Source organism: Neopsephotus bourkii, unplaced genomic scaffold, assembly GCF_033783945.1.
Source record: "Neopsephotus bourkii isolate Nb327-2 ecotype Australia unplaced genomic scaffold, CSIRO-AGI_Nbou_v1 NB_1511, whole genome shotgun sequence".
Classification (NCBI taxonomy): Eukaryota; Metazoa; Chordata; class Aves; order Psittaciformes; family Psittacidae; genus Neopsephotus; species Neopsephotus bourkii.
Window position 1 is genome coordinate 1119377 of NW_026901987.1, and position 19462 is coordinate 1138838.

Here is a 19462-nt window from a genome sequence, read left to right on the forward strand (position 1 = left end):
AACGGACTGAGACCACCAACTCATCTCATGCAGGAAAACAGCTCTCATGCAGTAATGACTTTTTGTTGCTATTGCCCCTGAACCAAATTAAAACCAGTGATGCAGTCATTCAAGTCTATCTCATCATTAGCTATCCCCTGAAGCTATCCCGTTCCCCAAATATTATTCTGTTCAGTTTTTTGCTTTGTCTTTCCTTTTAAATAGGAGTTGAGCAGTGATGAACCAAGTTAGCCACTGTTCTATGTAATTTAGGTTATGAACTCAATCAATTAAGAAGGGGACATGTATCACAGTTAAGAATACATATGTTTTTAAAAAATTCTCAGTCTACTACTGATGATGTTAGCAGCCATACCAGGCAGAATGCGTTTGAGCTTCATCTTCTGCTGTATTGATTTTTGGTAATGTTTTGCCCATTCTGTTGTGGGTGGCACTGCAGGGTACTAACAAGGTTTCTTCGTTTGCTCTGATGGCAGCGATACTGTGCTGTATCACGTTCCTTCCACCAACTCCTGACAAAGATGACAGAAAAGGAGAACCAGAAGACCAGTGAGCACTTGCTACAGAGAAACCTATGTTTCAAAAACAAGGCTTTCCCAGATTCAGAGGCAGGGAATTGCTTATCTGACATCTGTTGCCTGTCACACATTTGCTGATGCCTGGGGAAGGACTATTAGAAATGTTCCTTTGGGCTGAAGTCCACAATCCCCTCCTCCTTCCTTTCTCAGTCTCCCTCTGATGCTCAGGTCTCAGCTCTGGCACACTGGTAGGAAGCTGCTCTGTTCAGTGTGTGCCCATGACATGGTGCTCCCCTTCAGAGCAGTGCCTTCTGGCTTCAGCAGCTCTAATTGGCTCTGTGCTTTGAACCATTCAGCACTCTGTGCTCTGCTCAGTGTGGCTTGGTATTGACTCACTCTTCATCTCAAGTCTCCAGAGCAAATGGCAGTAATCTCTTGAGTTTAACGATCATGACTTTGGAGTCTGTTTTTCTGCAGAGTTTGAATCTGTGGCTGCAGAACTAGGTAAGGGTTCATGAGCTGCTCCATTAATGGTATATGCAGCTTCAAGCACCTGCTTTGTCATTTCTGCATGTTCCTTCAGAGCTAAAAGATATCTGAGGCACAGCAGTTTCTTTTCCACCATCATAAAATCACAAAATGCTGGTGGTCCAGGTGGAAAAAGGTTGTCAGAGAAGAGAGTGAGTATACTGTGCTAGAGAGGATAGGCCTCTTTGACCTTGGGGATGCTGCTTTTGAACCTTATTTTTGTATTTTCTAACACAAAGGAAATTGCTGCCGCTCCTAAGTGATCTTTCAATACAGAGAAACACCCTCATTAGTTTTTTTTCACCTTCTCACCTTCTTTCATTAAGCCGTACTCTTTACAGTCCCAGTTGAACAGCAGAGAACATTATGAGCTGACTGAAAAGCATTTTCCTTTGTTAACATGTTTTTTCCTCATCAAGCAATAGAGCAGTAATGAGGACACAGATCATCTTTTCATTACAAATATGCATAGCAAGGTATAAAAAAAGGTGGGTTCCTCAAATAAATAAATATATAAGCAAACAAAACAACTGTGTGGTGAAAAGAAGGAATTGAGAAAAACAAGATGACAAAGCTTTTTTCCTGATGCTCTACCTTTGCTAATGTTCAGAGGCATCAAAGTCAGGAAAGTCTCCAAGTGATGGGTGCTCTGAATGTTGCATTTAATGGAAATAGGCATAGAATTGTATCCTCAACTTCTGTGGGATGCAAATCGATATCATTCATCAGTATGGCAAAATAAACCAACAAGTAAACAAACAAAACCCAACTGAAAACACAGCCTAAGATGACTCTTAAATAGATTGGTTCTTTCATGGAAATATACAGATTTGTTTTCTCTCTTGACTTTTGTTCGCATTTTCCTTGTTCCTACTAGATAGAAAAACAACCCATCATCTCAGTTTTAAAATAGGGACCGTATATATCAGTCTGTGTGGCATAGATCTTCAGTTCCAGAAAAGAGAAACAGTTATGAGTTTGGATGAGAACTACACATTTTTCTAGCTTAAGTTCATTCGTAGATGCAGCTGTGTGAAGGAGGCACTCTTTCTGTATACGTGTTTGTATGGCACCTGATAAATGAGGCCATTACTGGAGGGTGAGGGAGAGAGCTCAACTGCTATCGTAATGACTGTAAAACCCAGCTATGATGAAAAGCACTGAAAGTATCAGTGCATAAGTGCTATCCCAGGAAAAGGTACACTACTCTGTCAGTGCTGCAGAAGAGTAAAGGGACTTGGTAGCTCATAATCTACTCTTTTTGTCACTCCTAACAGGATGCAGAGGACTGCAGTGGGTCTTCTCCCTAACATAGCACACCCTCTGGAGCACTGGTGCAGCTGTGCTCCTGGGTGTGCATACTTAAGGCTCCACTCAGGCTCCCCTTCCTCCCCAGTCTGGATCTTCCCATCAGTTTGCCCAGCAAGGGGAAGCGTAATGAGTCTGGAGAGCTCACTTCCCCTTGCATTTTGTGAGAGACAAACATGACTCCAAAGTAGAAAGAAACACAAACTTCCCTCTCTTCTTTTGTGCCAGCCCTCAGACTGTATCGCAGGCTGGTCCTCAAGAGACAGCCTGGCTACTTCTTTTGCCTCTGCCAGCTTTTTTATGCCTTTTCCACAATTATTACAGTTATTGTGGCTGCATTAGTTCATATGGCCAAAGATTGCTAATGCCATCCCTTCCTGCCCCACAAATTATTCATTATAGTGTCATGACGTACTCAGCAGAAAATGTACACTTATGTGCTTGTTTTCATTTAATCAAACAATTTGGTCACGGAAGCACTGTCAGCTCAGGTTTTTTTATTTCAGAATACTCACCTTAAATCTTGTGCCACTTGTGTGATGGAGAGGTCACCTGGCATTTTCTGCTCTGTAAAGCAGAGGGAATGTGTGGGTGTGCTTTACAACTGCGGGTTTAAACAACAAAACAAATCACAAAGCTCAAGCCCACTCAATATTTTCTCTACTAGGGCAAGGGGGAGCTGCATGCTAAGAGCTGGTCACTTCACAGGCTCACACCAACCCTGAATCCACTGGAAAACAAACCCATAGTAATGGCAGTGAGGTTCTGGACACAGATCAGCCTGGGATGAGTCCGGGATCAGCCCATGCGGCTCACCTTGCAGAATTAACATAAAGAAGAGAACAGGACAAACAGCTGGTGGGACCGGCATTTAGAAGAAGCAGCCCGCCTGTCATTGTGTTTTGGTATAACCTGCTGCTGAGAAGAGTTAGAGTTTCTCACATCATTTTGTGGTTGAGAAGGGGGTTTTGGTGTCCAGAATGAATTCACTTTATGAAGAAAACACTAAAAAAAAAAAAAGAAATCAGGGCCAGAAGATGTGTTGTATCTGAAGGAAAATCAACAACATAATGTCTTCCTGAGAGAGCACTGTCTTGGAAGCATCCTCAATGAGGAAAGCTGACTTCTGAACTCCAGCCTTGGAAGGAGATTCAGAAATAAAGTGTGCCTTTTCATAGCTACAGAATATTTAGATTCACAGCTCATTTTGCAGAATATTAAAAAAAAAAACAACAACCAACAGGATCATTTAAGGACTGGAAGATGGACTAAGTTATTTTATTATCTACCTTCCAATGCCCTTTTCCTGTTTCTGAGACCTGAGCTTATCCTCTGCTCATCCATATTGGCTCCAGCTCAAAGGGTCATATAACCGGCTGCATCAATAGCAGAGCTTTTAGCACCAGCACCAAGAGCCATCTTGGACAAATGGAATTCTGGATAAATTCTTCAATTTCCCCCCTCCCCCAGCCATTTATAAAAGCTATTTTTATTAAAACCTTCTTGGGTACTTCTCCTGCTGCAGCTGGGAGACCATGTGATGATCATTTTCTATTAAACCATAGAAAAAAGAGGCAGAAGTGCTTTGTTTACTTCAGTGTTGGCTTTCATTTGTTTCTGCAATGCTTGTTTCCTTTAGGGTGACCAAGAATACTAGAATGCAGCAGAAAAGCCCTGACAGATGCTGCAGCAGCAGAATTTCTCTGTTCAGAAGGTATTTTTAGATGAAAAGGTATAAGACGCATTTAGCCTGTTTGTCAGGGAATTGTTACTTGGTTGACTCTTTTTAAGAGCAACTCAGAGACACCATCTGTTTTAGACCATTAGGTTAGTTAGAAGGCTAGTCTGCTGGACCACCCTTGTCTATTGTACTGAGTAAGAAATGAAATAGTATTGTGAGGTGTACTATTCTGTCACCACAAAATAGGGGTATCTTCTCACTTCGGCAGTGGTGCGGTTGTGATTATTAAAGACAGAAGAGTCACAAAACACACAAAGCTTTCCCAAATATTTACATTGTTTAAAATGTGAAAGCATCTTAGCCTGCATACTTGCCCGAGTCAGTTTTCTGCTGGATCCAGTGCAATAAAATGACCTTAGAAGAGGAATTTCTATAGCAAGGATCACAGAATCAAATTCTGTTTTGTCTGATTTTTGTCATTTATTCAAGTTGATGTAACTGTGCCTTCCACTTGCTTTGTACTCCCCCTCCAACACACACACCTTCACCCCTTTGGAATGGGTATTACTATGGAAACAATTGTGTCCTTGCTATTGTCAAGGGCAGCTGAGTGACATCCAGAAATCCCATATACCCTCAGAAAATTGTAATAGTAAATCATCTGACCAGCTATTCTTAGCCATTCTCTTTCTCATGTTAGAGAAGGATGATATATAAAGGGAGATTATATGAAGTAGCTTTTTTGCTCGTGGAAATTTATGACCGCTCAGCTGAAGCATAAGAGTAAAGGTAAAAAACCAAAAGCATTTCATGAGCTGCAGAACTAATGAAGCCTAGTTCCCTATGGATTTGTATCCCATGACTGGATTTTCTGATGACTAATACAACGCTAGCCGTCTGATCACATCTTTCTTTTAGCTGGGGCATTCAGAATGCCTTTGTGCCGTGTGGATTCTCAGGTATCTAATAACAATTGAGTTCAAATTGAAGCTTTCTGTCAATGAGGGTACTGACAATGGTCTGTCTCATCTACCCACACAATGGTTTTCATCAAACTTGTAGAAATCTAACATCTGAGATTGCTATACTTCCATCATACTTGGATGAAACAAACTATCAACTTCAGAAAGTATTAGTGGGGAACAGACAGACACAAAGACATTGAATATGTGATCTTGTGAGCCGCTTTTCCTTGGGAAATCAGCCTAAAATTTTGTTTGAATTCTTGTTCCTTGTAATAATGTTCCTTTGCCCAGGTTCTTTAGACTAGCAGGTGGATAATCCTACTTTACTTCATGAGAGATGATGTGAAGACTTTTCGGTCTTTTTTAACACATGACTAAAAAAGGCAAAGTTGCAGCAAGGGAAATTAAATATTAGGTTTGGATTTGGGGTTTTTTTTTCTTTTCACATTCAAAGTGCAGGCTGCCCAGAAAGCATATAGAGTCCCTGCCCTTGAAAATACTTGGAAGTCAGCTAGGGAAAGCCTGGAGTTACTTTCTGTAAGTTATACTTTGGATGGGGACTGGACCAGATGACCTCCAGAGATCCCCTCTGATCTAGAGTTTCCATGCTTCTGTGTTACTTTAGATTTCATTTCTGTAGGCCTCTGTAACCCAAGGAGAACCACAGTCAAGGTCAAATTCTTCAGGAACATGAAGTTCTGATAAACAGTGTATGCATGCTGGCGTGAGCAAACCGTCTGTGAAAACGTTCATATTTTTACCGTCTGAAACAAACTAGAGCTTTTCTAGTAAGTCTTCAGCATTTTCTGAATATTAATCTCCTCATTGTTTCCTTTAAACTGTGTGTAGTCACTGTGACGCTTCAAGTTCTATAAAATACTCCAGCTTTTGCACCTCCCTCTCTGATAAACTAGAGAATGCAATGCAGGTAGTAAGACCCCTGGAGTCAGTGTCTCCTGTAGATACTTTGTAAAGTCATTCCTTTTCCCCTATAATTTTGTATAGTATGCTCTGGAAAACTTGGCTGAAGTGGAAGAGAAAAATGGAAGTATTATTTTTATGGAACACAACATTTTATAATGTCATTGCCTCAGTCATTTGAGCTGGCAGTGATTAGAAGCAGATGAAAGTCTCTACAGATCTGAAGACCCAAATGTTTCAGACCCCCTTACTGGGAATATATGGACACAGGAACTTAAAAAAAAACCATACAAGATCATCATAAATGTGTTTTTTCTCATTATTTGTTTTTTAATTTCCATTGACATTAGTGCAGTGAAAGGTGATGAAGTTGTACATTACTCGTGAGCCCAATGGCCATAATAAAACATGTCCAGTGACAAATCTTTCCACCAGAATCCACCTTTGCTTAACATAAACCTTGTCACCAGCTCCTGCAGCACTTTTCCTGAAATAATGTATGCTTCACTATTTGTTGCTCACCTTGTGACAGCACATGGGGCTCCATCTTGGAGGGCTAGGGACAGCACTCTGGGAAGAAACAGCCCTTGCTTTCACAACACAGGGTTTAGGAGCTCAGACCAGAGGCAACAGGTGGATACAGCAAACAGCCAGAGGCAGTGCACGGTATCAATGGGGCAATTATGAATGGTGTGATAAGCAGCTGTCACAGCACACCAGCTGCCTAGCACCCCGATGTCTCACTGAAGAGAGGAAAGAAAGAAACCAAGCCACCAATAACTGACATCCCTCCCTGAGCCTCACTGACAAAGACGAGTCTATCTGGAGGTGCTATATCATTGGGGTTTGGTTACTCATGTCCTTTTTCACCCCTGCCCACTTCCCAGTGGATGTTGTACCCTTATTGCCTGTCATCTTTTGTACTTAGGGCTAGGCTGTTCCACATGAGGACATGAAACAAAACTTCCTGACCTCATCAGGAAGAAAGGGCAGATTGTAGATGTTGGTTGGTGGGGGACAGGACATAATGTGTTAAAGACAGGAACAAGGGAGTAATTTTTTCTGTAGTACAGCCTAAAACTAAGTGAGCATTTGCAGAGGTGAGGTTGGTAAAGATCTTGGGCACCTGAGGGAGAAGGAAGGGAAAAGAGTGAAGGTCCCATATTCATGTACTGAGACACCGCTGTGCACCAGAATGGGAAGACACTGTGGTTTGGTCACTCAGTACAGGCTGAAGCTTACATCTATCCTTTAGGGTCGTCACAGCAGCAAACTTGCTTGTCCAAATGATGTACTCCAAAATCACACACCAGGAGTGGTAGCTGCCTTCATATTAGACAGCTAAACATACATGACTACTTGTAGGTGTGTGCATGTGGGGTGTCTGAGATCCCATGGTAGTCTGTGAAGACCCAGTCAATATAGTCAAGAGATCATGGCAAGTAACTCAGGTGGCACACTACTGAACATACATAACAGCACAGCTCAGGTGCAATCCAGTCCTCTTCAGAGCATCGCATTTTGCCTACAGCCAGCCTTTCAAAAGTGCAAGATCTTCTGCAGATCCTGATCATACCTGCTGCTCCAGGGAAAACCTCTCAGATATTGAGCTCACCCAATTTCAGAAACCTGGTCAAGCTCTAGGTTTGCAAGTTTGAGCTAATTGAATTAGTCTACAAATTCCACTGACTGCACTGACTACCTCTCTGCTGGCTTACCTTGGGGGTTTGGACAGCTATGGTTAACACCTAAATACATGTACATATGTACCAAAATGTGGGTGTCTTAGTCTGGTCATGATTCCACTTTGGCCTCTATTATAGTGAGACTCCAGACAACAAGGGATAAAAGTCATAGCAATTACTGCAAGGACACAGCTGTTAGTTTAGTAGTAACTTAAATTAGCACATGTAGAGAGCTTTGTGCCACTGCAGTAAATCAGCTTTCAGTACCTGAGCTAATGTGTTTGAACTTTGATATCCTCATGCTTGCAATGGATGTGCACTTGAAATTTGCTGGTCTTTAGGCTAATGTTGCTATTGAGCCACCTTTTCCAGGATCATGAGGTTACTGCACTTTGCAGAAGTGAGGGTTAACTTGGTGATGTAACCTTGTGTTTTTTTAACTGGTACTGACTTACATTAGCCACATAAGTCAGGATTCAAACCCAAATGTCCTGTATTTTTCCTGCAATTTCTCTTGGGGAGAAGGAAGTTAGAAAAAATGGAGAAGTGTGAACTCAGTAATGTTAGCAATCACTGCTATTACCATGGAAGGTGTCAATACCAGCTTTAAGATTAGCTTCAAGCTTAAACTAGCTTCAAAAATATGTATCAAAAGGAAAGAAAATGAACACTTCATGATGCTGGGGGAGAGGTTAGTTCAGAACTGAAGAGCCTGGGGAAGGTAGAAACCGAGGTCTTTAGTGTAGTGCTTTTTAATAAGACTCGTGGTTCTTTGGCTTTTTTCTTCTTGCAGCAGTAATAAGGTAGCAAATCTTTTAACTGTCTGTAGATTAATGAAGGGCAAGCCTACCCTGCAAAGGAGTGTGGTATGGTCTGCCCGTACTAATATTTGTACTGGATCCAGAAGAAATACAGTATATCAATAAAGCATGGAGCCAGAACCCAGTGCACATGGGCTTTACTAGGCATAGTGATGAACAGTGTGGCTACTTTGTGATTTTGACCCCAGCTGGTGTCTTTGCTGTGTAGGAAGAACTTTTTCAGGTATTTTCATCATAATTTCGAAGGAGTCTCTGCAGTAGGATCCAATGTAGACATAGCCAAAACTCTTATCTGTGAATAATAATTAATATGTGGCATGAATTCACACCAGCAGCAATATATCATATTTCTTGATGTATCTCAAAGTGCATACCCAACACACAGTCAACCATACAGAGACCAGAGTAAATGTGGTTTTGCAAGAGGAAAGAGTAGTGATTGCAGGCTATTAGGGCATTTGCAAATTACTTGCAAATGTCAGCCAGCCTTTATTTGCATTAACTAATTTTCAAATCAGAAATAAATGGATTTTTGATGGGGTAAGTTAAACAAGTCTAGAGAAAAGAATAAAAGAAAGGAGAAACATTTGAAAAATGTAGTTGCACACTACCAAATCCGTGAACATGATGTAAGGATTTACAAGTCATCCTTGAATTACTGGATAGTGAAGGCAAGCATTTTGAGTTGTTTGCTGAAACCCTCATAGATCTTGAAAACAATTTAAGAAGGATAAAGGTGGTCTCAAAAATGATGTTAGAAATGCGCCTTCATATTTCAGTTTATAAGAAGCCTCTTAAAAATAATTCCCCATCCTTATCATTATTTGAAGTAGGGGAAACAGAATGAAGTCTCTCTTAGAATTCAGGCAGGTGAAATTAGAAGCAGAACTTTACAGTCTGAAGGTCAGGCTCTCAAAATGGCTCTCTTAGCCACTGAAATTTCATCAACACTCCTACTACCTGCTGAAGGATGTTTAGTTGATTGGAAACAAACCACCCAACTCTTGAGAAATTTCTGTTTTGTAGCTAAAGGTCCAGATTACCTCCTGATTGCCTGAAATAGCTGCTGCCTCAAAAATTATACTCTTTTGTTAAGCAGTAGATCTTTTACTTTGAAACACAGGCTCTTTGTATTCAGCTCATAGCTTTCCTTTGGCTGCTTCCTCCGTTCTCTTTTTGTACATATTGCATTGAAATCTCCCTTCTTGTAACTGGATGTAATCCCAGTCCCAGTTCATAATAATAGTGGTCACTGGTGGTGAGCAGTTTTCCAGGGGGAACCATTATCTGAGGCATTGATAACTGGGATGGATAAAACACTCAAAAACGCATAGGAAGGAGAGAGAACAATTCTGCAGTGTGAGGGTTCGCATGGATGACCAAAGGGGTCTATTCTGTCTTGGATTTCTATGCTGATCATGGAAGCACACAGTCTAATGAGCCAGATATTCAAATATCTTCAGGCAAACCATTTTGGCCAGGAAGAATGTATGTTGGATGCTCAACTTGATGCATCTGAAAGAAAATCAATAGTTTTCCAAAGGCCATAATAAGACAGAAATAGTCCTGGCAGTTCTGGATGCTTCACTGTGAAAATTTGTACCATCAGTTATATAAGCAACCAAGTATTTTTGCATTATCAAAGGCTGTAGTGAGCAATTTTAGTTACTCTTCCCTTTGTAACTTAGACTTTTGGTTTTTATGTGGATGTCATTAGTGTATCAGCTAAAGTCAGATGATTTTCCACCCAGTGGATTGCACTATGACTTCCCTGGTTTACAGAATGTCAAACAAAGTACCCCTGGTACTGGATAAAAGCACTGGTGTATATGGGAAACGAGGAATAGTTTGTTTGATGACCCAGCTTCTTTTACGATACCTGACTTCATACAGCATTAAATATCCTGGCTGAAGAGCAGTCTTGGGGAAAATTCTGCCCTGTCTGCAGGGAGACACAATGTTCAGATGATAGTTCAGGAGGGGATGTTTCAAAGCAGGATAACAAGGCTCATGCCCAGAAGATGTGCAAGTGGATACTGTTGGGGTTGGGTTTCAGCAGGACCAGCTCAATCACAGAGCTGATTCCTTTGCCCTGTTCAATCTACACATGCCAAATCATTTTAATGAGAGTAGACCCCTCACCCACTGCCCCTGTAAACTCACCCTTGGTTCAGTAACATTTAGGATATTCTTCACAGGCAGCTATTCTGATGCCACTGAGGATGCGAGTGCCGTAAGTGGATACAAAACTGCCTATGTAGATGTACCTGAAGATATGCTTCACCTTGCTGTTATCCCACAGAGGTAGCAGGCATGTGACAGGCCAGCTCTCTAGCAGATGTGGGTGTTGATGCCACAGGATGGTACACTTAAGCCGGTCAAAAATCCTCCAGGAGAATACTTATTTAGTGGAAAATAACTATTTATTGAAATTGAAACTTTGGAAGGATCTTCTTGATGTCCACAAATTTCCATTTTTAAAAATAAGTCCTGAAAATGAAGAATTTTTCTTAAAATTAAGCATTTTAATATGAGTTTTTTTCCTTTTTTTGGAAACATTTAATTGTCAGTTTGCTAAATTGGCTTTAATTTCAAAATGTTATGTATTTTATATTATTAATAAATGAGTCTGTTTGGATCACTTTGTTTGTACTCTCCACAATGCCGATTGCTAAATCAATTACCAAACCAATTATGTATTACAAATGACCACTTTCCTCTGTTACCAATGAGGAAACCAAATATGAATTACCAAACCAATTAGAATACCAATTAACAATTTCCATTGTAATTACCAGTCACTAGTAAGAATTACCCCAATGGCCATTTGGAACAGCAATTGCCAATTAAAATACCAATTACCAAAGCAAATACCAGTTACAGTAACACTGAACAATTAAAATACTAATGAATTATTGCATTACCATATCTGATATTGTTTATAATTAAAATAATTATTATGCTCTATTCATATATAAAAAATTACTAAACTGAAAAAGCTTTCAAAATCAAAACAGAAGCAAAACCTTTCAGCTGACAGCAATTATATTCCCATGCAATATGGGAAGTATAAACCTGGGGGCTTTTTATGCCAATGATGAATGAAAAATGTTGGAATTCCCTATAGAATGTAAATTTGAGGTTACCATTGGTAGAAGCAAACTCCGTATCCATTGGAAAGCCCACCTGCTCCTAGGTGCTAGCAATGGCATCGATGCTTGGCCTTTCTAGTCCTGAATCCCTGGGGAAGGAACCAGGGCTACAACCATGGGAGATCTGGACAGTTGGGTCACAGCTGTCACAGCTGTCACAGCTACCACTCTGTCCATGTGTGATGCAGGTGCACGTCTTGTCCTCAGCACGAGCAGTTGCTTGCAGAGAAACCCTCCCCTTCTAGAAAAACAGCTGATGAAGACATTGCTGCTCACTGCCCCTGCCTTTCTGTGCCCAGATGGGGCTGCAGACCAGGGTTAGGCCATATACAGTTAGTACTGTGTGTATTTGAGCCCAGACATACCTAGTTCCAGGAGAATTTTGTGGCCACAGGGGTGTTAGCAAGGTGAGGCAAAGCTTTCAGTTGTTGCTGGTGCAGTGGGGCTGAGCACGGAGGCACAGATAGGGATGGAGAAGTTCTAGAGCTGAGCTGGTACTCCCAGCATTGGACCTGCATGTGTTGAATGCCAGATGCATAAACTGGAGTAATTAAATCCTTTCTCCTCACAGTGCCCAGCCGCGAGAGCACTTTGGCCTGTGGCAGTCACTGGAAGAGCATTATTTGATCCACATCAAAACCCTTCCAGAGACCGTATTAACCATCTGACAGTGCCAGGAAGAGCATGCAACTGCTTGTGCCTTTGCCCTGGGCCTGTTTCACTGGAGGGGATATACCTTATGACAGTTTTTGGTTAGGCAGCCTGTAGAGCTGAAGTTTAGCAATGCCATTTCTAGAATGTGCTCAGGGACTTGGTGCACATACACCTAAGAGGGGTGGCTTCCTTCAGATTTCAGGTGCATTTCTGACCAGTCTTGCATCCAGCAGCATCCCTGCAGGGCTGAGGCTGCTCCCCAGTCTTTGAAGGCACATGTAAGCTGAGGGACTGCCACATCACATTATATGAATGTGTAACCTGCCCCCCAAGATGCATGAGATCCCAGCAGTACACAGGCTATAGCTTGTTAGTTATCTGCAAGTCCATATGTTCAAATGATGTGTGATGCATTAATCACCTTGCAGTTACTTTATAATTAAACATATTTGACTTGCTGGGGCATGTAAGAACTCCTAGGCACCAGCCAGTGCGTTGGAGGCTTCTCTGAAAAATCCACAATATTGCAGATTAGTGGGGTTTTATGTAGATGAGCTGCTGAACATAAGCCCTGGCAAAAGTCTCGTGGTGCCCCTGTCTCATGGGGACTTGCTTCTTGGCACGTGCCAGAACTGACAGTTATAACTCTCTATGGCAGAGCTTAGGAAGTTCCAGACAAGTCTGTCTGACTTCAGTATTCGGGCATTCAAAACGTGCCCAAGTGTAACATCACTTTGGATGACCATAGCAAATCACAGCAGGGTGTGTGTGGCAGGTGGTGTGGGAGGGAAGGGATCAATATGGTTATGGATCATGTTTATGCCCTCTGGGCCCTTGGCTGTTCCAGAGAGCGTTAAGGTGTTGGTAGTGTTCTAGCACTTCTGAGGCGCAATGTGAGATCTCCTCCAGGCTCTGCTGTGCCCTCGGTCCTGCCCTGCATGCCCACAGGATCTCAGCTCAGGCCTTCAGTGCGTAGCATAGGCACCTTCTGGTGGTCTCTGCAGTGCTTGAACTGCTCCAAGAGGAGGGCAAGGGACTACTGGAGCCCTGTAGTACCTCTAAAAGGTAGGAGCAGAGCAGACACTTTCCCTCAAAGTGTCACAACGTTTAGTGACACTGAGACAAAAATACCTGAGAAGGAAAATACTTGGATAAGGAGTGAACATGTGACACCAAAAGAAACCCCAACATTTTCAGTCTTTTGCTAGTTTAAATGATCTTTGTCTCTTCTCAAAGTGCAAGTGTTTGTTGTTCTCTTTTGGGTTTTTTGCATTTCCTCCTAGAAAGTCTGAAGTTTAACTGCTGGGAGTCCTGAAGTTCAGCAGAACTTTGTTTTCACTTGTGCGAGTCCTGTTTGTGGCCAGCAAGGCAGGGAAGGGTTTTCCTGTAAGCATTTGACCAGGCAGAAACATACCAACACATTTTGCTCCCACACCCTAACTTGCATCCAGCACTGATGACTTACAGCAATAAGCTGGCAATATTATCCACCTCTTCATTGCTAAATACAGATATTAACTGTCTGGTCCAAACTCTCATTGAAGATTAAAATGTATCCCTATGCAATATCTCTTCAACAGAGCTAAACCAGAATGAACTTACCGTGCAGTCCTTGAATTGAGGGATGAATGATCATATTTTACCTTTGCAGTATCAGAGCAGACTCAATTAATAGAGGTGTTTGCAGTGCTCTATTATTTCCTCTCAAGTTTATGAAAAGATGGATTTGGGAACTACAAAGCCGTTGGCCAGCTCACCAAAGTCATTCTACAGGATTCTTTGGTGCCTATTGGTCTGCTTCCGTTCTCAGTCCTTTTGGAAATATGCAGGCAAGTGTAATGGGTTCATGCTGCTAATGGGTCCGTTCTGGTCTGCTCACTGTTACTGCCTCTCTGAAAGATTGATCTCTTTGTCACATTTGCAACTATAGTGCTGCCTGAGTTCTTTCTGAGGTCTGTAATTAAGCACCTATTTTCCATAGGAGAACCAAAAGTGCCCCCTTTACCCATTTCTTGTTTGAGGAAATACAGGATTGTACGTTATAGACTCCCAGATGAGTTATCAGTGTGAAAACAAAATGTTCTGCTCTTGGAAGAACCATACACTGTGGACTTACCAGCTTACAACACAAGCAGTCATTATTCTGTAGTGGCTTTGGAGGCAAAATATAATTCAGCAGCTTCATGAGACTTAATAAAGGGCAGTGGAACCCCATTACTGTGCTATGAATAGGGTAAGGCTCAAGTCTGGAAAAGGGTATGGGCAAAATTGTGGTAATCCAGTACAAGAGTAAGAGCCTGTATACCTGTGCTTACTCCTGTTGACCTTTAGTCCTCATTCCTGGCCTGTAGCTATATTTCCAATAGCTGTGTTTTCTAGGACCTTTAAGTATGTGGGTCACGGCTTAGCAATGCAGGCCTTATTGCGTGCTTAAGCTCAGTGATATCCACAGACTGTATTTTCTGAGTGGTCCAAACCGGAAAATGGGTTCTTAGCACAAAGTGGGGACAGACAAAATAGGGACATATTAGTGTGATGAAGGCACTCACCCTAGCTGTGGCAAATACAAGTTCAGTTTACTCTCCTGCCTGGAGAAGTTTAAATCCACATTTCCCCACCTTTCTGGGGACTACCCTGCTCTTGAATCTTGGCTGTAAAAAAAGCATCTTGAAGCAAGGACTGGCACCCACATCGTTCCCATGTTAGGAGAAAGTAAAATTAAGGAAAAAAAATCATACTTGGTTTTGAAGAATGACCAGATTGAAGAGGAGGGAGCAGAGATTCAGAGAAAAGGGATTTTTGCTTGGCATTTCCACCATCGCAAGTGCTTGTCACAAGGATACTGTGCAAAAGGGGAGGAAGTAGGAAGAACTGAAGCCCAAACGCATTCAGCTCTGTAAGCATCAATTCCAGATAATCTCTTTCTTGCAGCATGCGTGCATCTGTGTCTTATCAGGGCAAGGGAAGTGATGCCAGTATGTTCTACAGCCAGTTGTCAGCATTTCGTATGGGGTAACCTACACTGAGCCGTATTCTCAGCCCACTGGCTTTTCTGCCTTTTATTTGGAAATGCAGGGAACTTACCAGCTCTGGACTCCACCCCAAGGTCCAGGCACCTCAAAATCCAGCATCAGGTTTCATAAATCATTTCCAGCTCTAAATCCTTTCCCTATATAGAGTCATAGAATCAGCCGGGTTGGAAAGGACCTTCAAGATCATCAAGTCCAACAATTCCCCAGCACTGCCAAGTCCACCATTAACCCATGTCACTGAGGGCCTCTATATCTAGCAGAGCACACAGCCTTTTAATCAGCATCTAGGTTCATGCCTGTCAGGGTCTTTGGCTTGTAAGAGTCACAACAGAAAATAAACATGAGACTCAGCCCTAGCACCTCCAGGACCTGAGCTGTCCCTTATATTTCTCTCCCCTTCTCCTAGCACCTGGTTCTCCTCCTGGATAATGAATTCTGCTTCCCCAGCTACCCAGGGAGAGGATTTAACAAGCTGAACCTGGAGCAGCTGCTGGCAGGGTTTGAACCTGTGCTAAGAATATGGGTCAGCAGAAAATCATGATTGCACAAATGCTGTTTAAGGGGTTTCACTAAAATGAAAAGGCCATGGAAGAAAGGGAAGGAGTTTGGTAGGTCAATTCAAGAGCTGTCTGTCATCCGTGGAACAAAATATTCTGTTAAGGGTTAGCAGCCGGTGTCACTATCCAGCAGGCAAGGTGCTGGGTGGCAGTGGTGTGTGTATGGTCCTGTGTGGGTCTGAGCACTTCCCAGGAGGTGGCAAGAGCTGTCAGCACCTGCGAGCTCCTGCGATGCTTTGCAGGTTTGGGAGTAGGGTGCCTGGTGCTATAAACTCCCACTGATGGCAGCTGCAATTGTGAAGCTGTGAAGTGCAGGACTGGCTGTGCCACACATCCACCCCTCCATTTCACCACTACCCATCAGGCACCCTGCACCCAAACCTGTGGAGCGCTGCGGGATCGCAGGCAGGATCGCCAGGATCAGTCCCTGCATCAGCAGGCTGCTTCTCCCTCTGCCTGCTTTTGCCTGCATGGCTGACGGCTTTCGGAACAACAAATGGCACTAATTTTGTACTGATTTCTTATGGGTACCCTGCCAAGGTCAACAGGCCTAAAATTTCACACACATGTGCTACCCTAACAACATTTAATTTGGTGTTGGTTCTTTTTTCTCACATCTCTGTTATTAAGGAGGAAAAATACTACTTTCCAAAAGGCGGGATGCAGCCGTATTAAAACCCCAGCTGGGTGAACTGCTCACAACAGATTCAGCAGATGCGGGCATGCTGATGGCAGGGTTTTGCATGCCAGCTGTGCCCTCTCTTGCTTCTCTGTGTCAGCTCTGTCACTGATAGCTGGCAAGGGATGTGGGCCGTTAGGATCCTGTGTGGAGAGTTCAAGAGACACATCTCCAGGCAAGTTTCTGCTGGCTCGCATTGGGTGCCAGGGAGAAGAGGAGGACTGTACTATCAAGGCTTGTCAGCAGCATAACTGTGCTAAATGAAACCCCCATGTGCTGAGTTAACTCTTCCGCACCAAGCTGAGGAGCTGGGTTTTTTTATCCTCTGCAGCCTCAGTCTTGCTTCATCCTTCAGCCCAAAAGGGGATTCATTCTCCTGCTGCCTCAGCACACACTTAAAAAAACCCAGCAGGCTGAAGGAAGATTGAATTTTGGTCTTGTCAACCTTGAAAATGTTCCTTTAGCTTCTCACCACCCACATGTGCTGCATGTATTCATACACATATGCAAATAGGCAAATATAGTCATATGCGAGTGCATACACACAGAAAGACATACACTTGCACCTACATAGGTTTTGCATAGTAAGCATAACATTAAAGTATAAAGGACCAGAATGATGTATAAAATAAGAAAGTCTCTCAGATCACTGCAGGTTTAAGCCCACCAGACTGCTTTTTGTCATCTTAATTCTCCAAATCTTGACAGAAACTGTGCTGCCATCTTCATTCTGTTTTTTTTTTCCTTCCCCAAAAGTCCTGTAGTTACCTGTGGGATGGACAGATAATTACAAATATTGACTGACTTTAAGGCAGAGAACAATAAAACATTGCCTAGGGGATAAAAAAAACCTGCTCCTCAAGTTGTCATGCATTGCCTGAAGGCAAAGAGACAGCAAAAAATACACAATCAGAAGGACCTATTTATATCTAAAGACAGTTTCATTTCCCAGTCTTATCCTCAGAGACAGTCACTCTTTGTTGTTATTACCTGTAGGTCTGGTGTGCCCAAAAGGCCCAGTCAGATCAGGGATACACTGTGCAAGATACTGCACAAAATACAGTAATGCTGTTCATTTTCTTTTCTCCAAAGATTACCTCCTAGAGCAGACTCCAGGGATGAGATTAAGCCACAAGGTCTTATCCACTGCCAGGAACATCCCAGGAGGAGGAGAGGAATAGCTTCATTTATCTAACGCTGGCCTCTCACTCCTCTCCCATGTGGATGAAGAGTGTCTGAGGCTGCAAGTTTCCCTAAAGAAGATCAGGTCAGAGTCTTTGGATCAGTCTCAGAAGAGGCAGCTCCACCATTCCCACTGCCATGGCTCTACTCTGACTCCAGGGTGAAGAGCACTAGGGGGGCTGATGAGATGGCAAAGAAAACATGTCTTCAGTCATCAGCAGCTCTTTCTCTACCCAGTTCTGGTCTCCCCAGACAGCTGATACTTTGCAGTCCCAGAGAGCTGGTATTTCTTAGCAGCATCTTGCTGCTGGCATCTACACTTTATGTTCTGAGTCAGACATCCATGCTATATTGGCACACACAGTACCATTCTCTATGGCCAATAAAAATGTGTTTGTGCCTGTGTTCTTGGAAGTGAGTCCCTGTCTCTTCTCGGCAGCATTTTGCTTCTGAGTTAGTGTTCAGATGGGAGGTAATTAGGTCCTACCAGGGGTCTGAATTTACCGCTAGCTCTGAAACCAAACAAATGCATGACACAACTCGTGTTCTTCATTCCTGAAAGCTGTCTCCAGCATTTACCTCTTTGGTCCTGGCTCTCTTCCCCTTGGAGCAGGTACCACCAGCCTTTGTGTCTCAGCAGCTGTAGTTAAGGCACCTGGGAGAGCGAGCGAGGAGGATGTTGGCATAGATGTAACATATGTTGTTAGCACAACACACAAGCATATCCCTCAGGCTACTTCGCTGCCATCTCTAATGCACGCAGTGAAGTCTTTTATAACAGAAACATCGTGCTTGTTCTCTTAGCCAGACAGAGAGAGTATGGGTGCATTAGCAAGGTTTGCTCTTTCATCTCCCTGTACAGATTAAACAGAGACCCTGCCATATGCTGTGATCCCAGAGCATGGTGAAATATTATGGTTAACATTCAGGGGCTGTAAACCGTACTACTGAGATACCGGTGGATGCCCTCCACGAGTTCCCAGGCAACCTCAGTGGTGAGTTTAAATAGTGTAAGTACTTGATAGATAGAGATCACCAGCCAGCCAGTGAAACAATTAAAATCAAATGCAGAGTTATTACTGTGAGCATGTAAGAACATTATCAGGAGTATCAGATATAAAAGGGCACTCTGGTGCACTTTAATTCCTCTTACCCTTGTGATACGTGCCTGTCTTAACTCCCGCAGTAAATTCTCATCAGTTGGTGCTCAGTAGGTTGTGCTGCCCCAGTGATTCCCATTAACGTTTTTTAACCTTTATGATTCTGCTTTTGTAATGAACCCAACATTTTGAAGCCTCATTTGCCAATTCTGTGTGATATGTTGGGGAAGTAGATCTAAGGGCTTCCAGTATGCATCCGGAAAACATGACAACCAGAACAAACACAATTTCAGCTCCATATACAGAGATATTGTCTTAAATTGTCATAATACATAATCACAAATATTCACATCTTTATTTGTACACATTTATGCACACACCCATATTTACATATATGTGTACATTTCTTACAGTGAATGGCAATGAATAGATAGACAGATACTTGGCATGTACAGAACCTGTGATTCTAAGAAGCTCAACAGGGATATGCTGGGGGAGACAGCTTATCAAGACCCATGTTTTTTGAAGTACAAAAACTCCTGCCCATAATCTCCCTGTTTGCCCACTGAAAGAGAAATGCTAGAGCTTTGACATAAATACACAGAAGCAGAAAAACTTGAAGTTAAAGCTTCCTTTTGCTGAATGTGTGCTATATATCATACTTTGACCTAAAGATTGC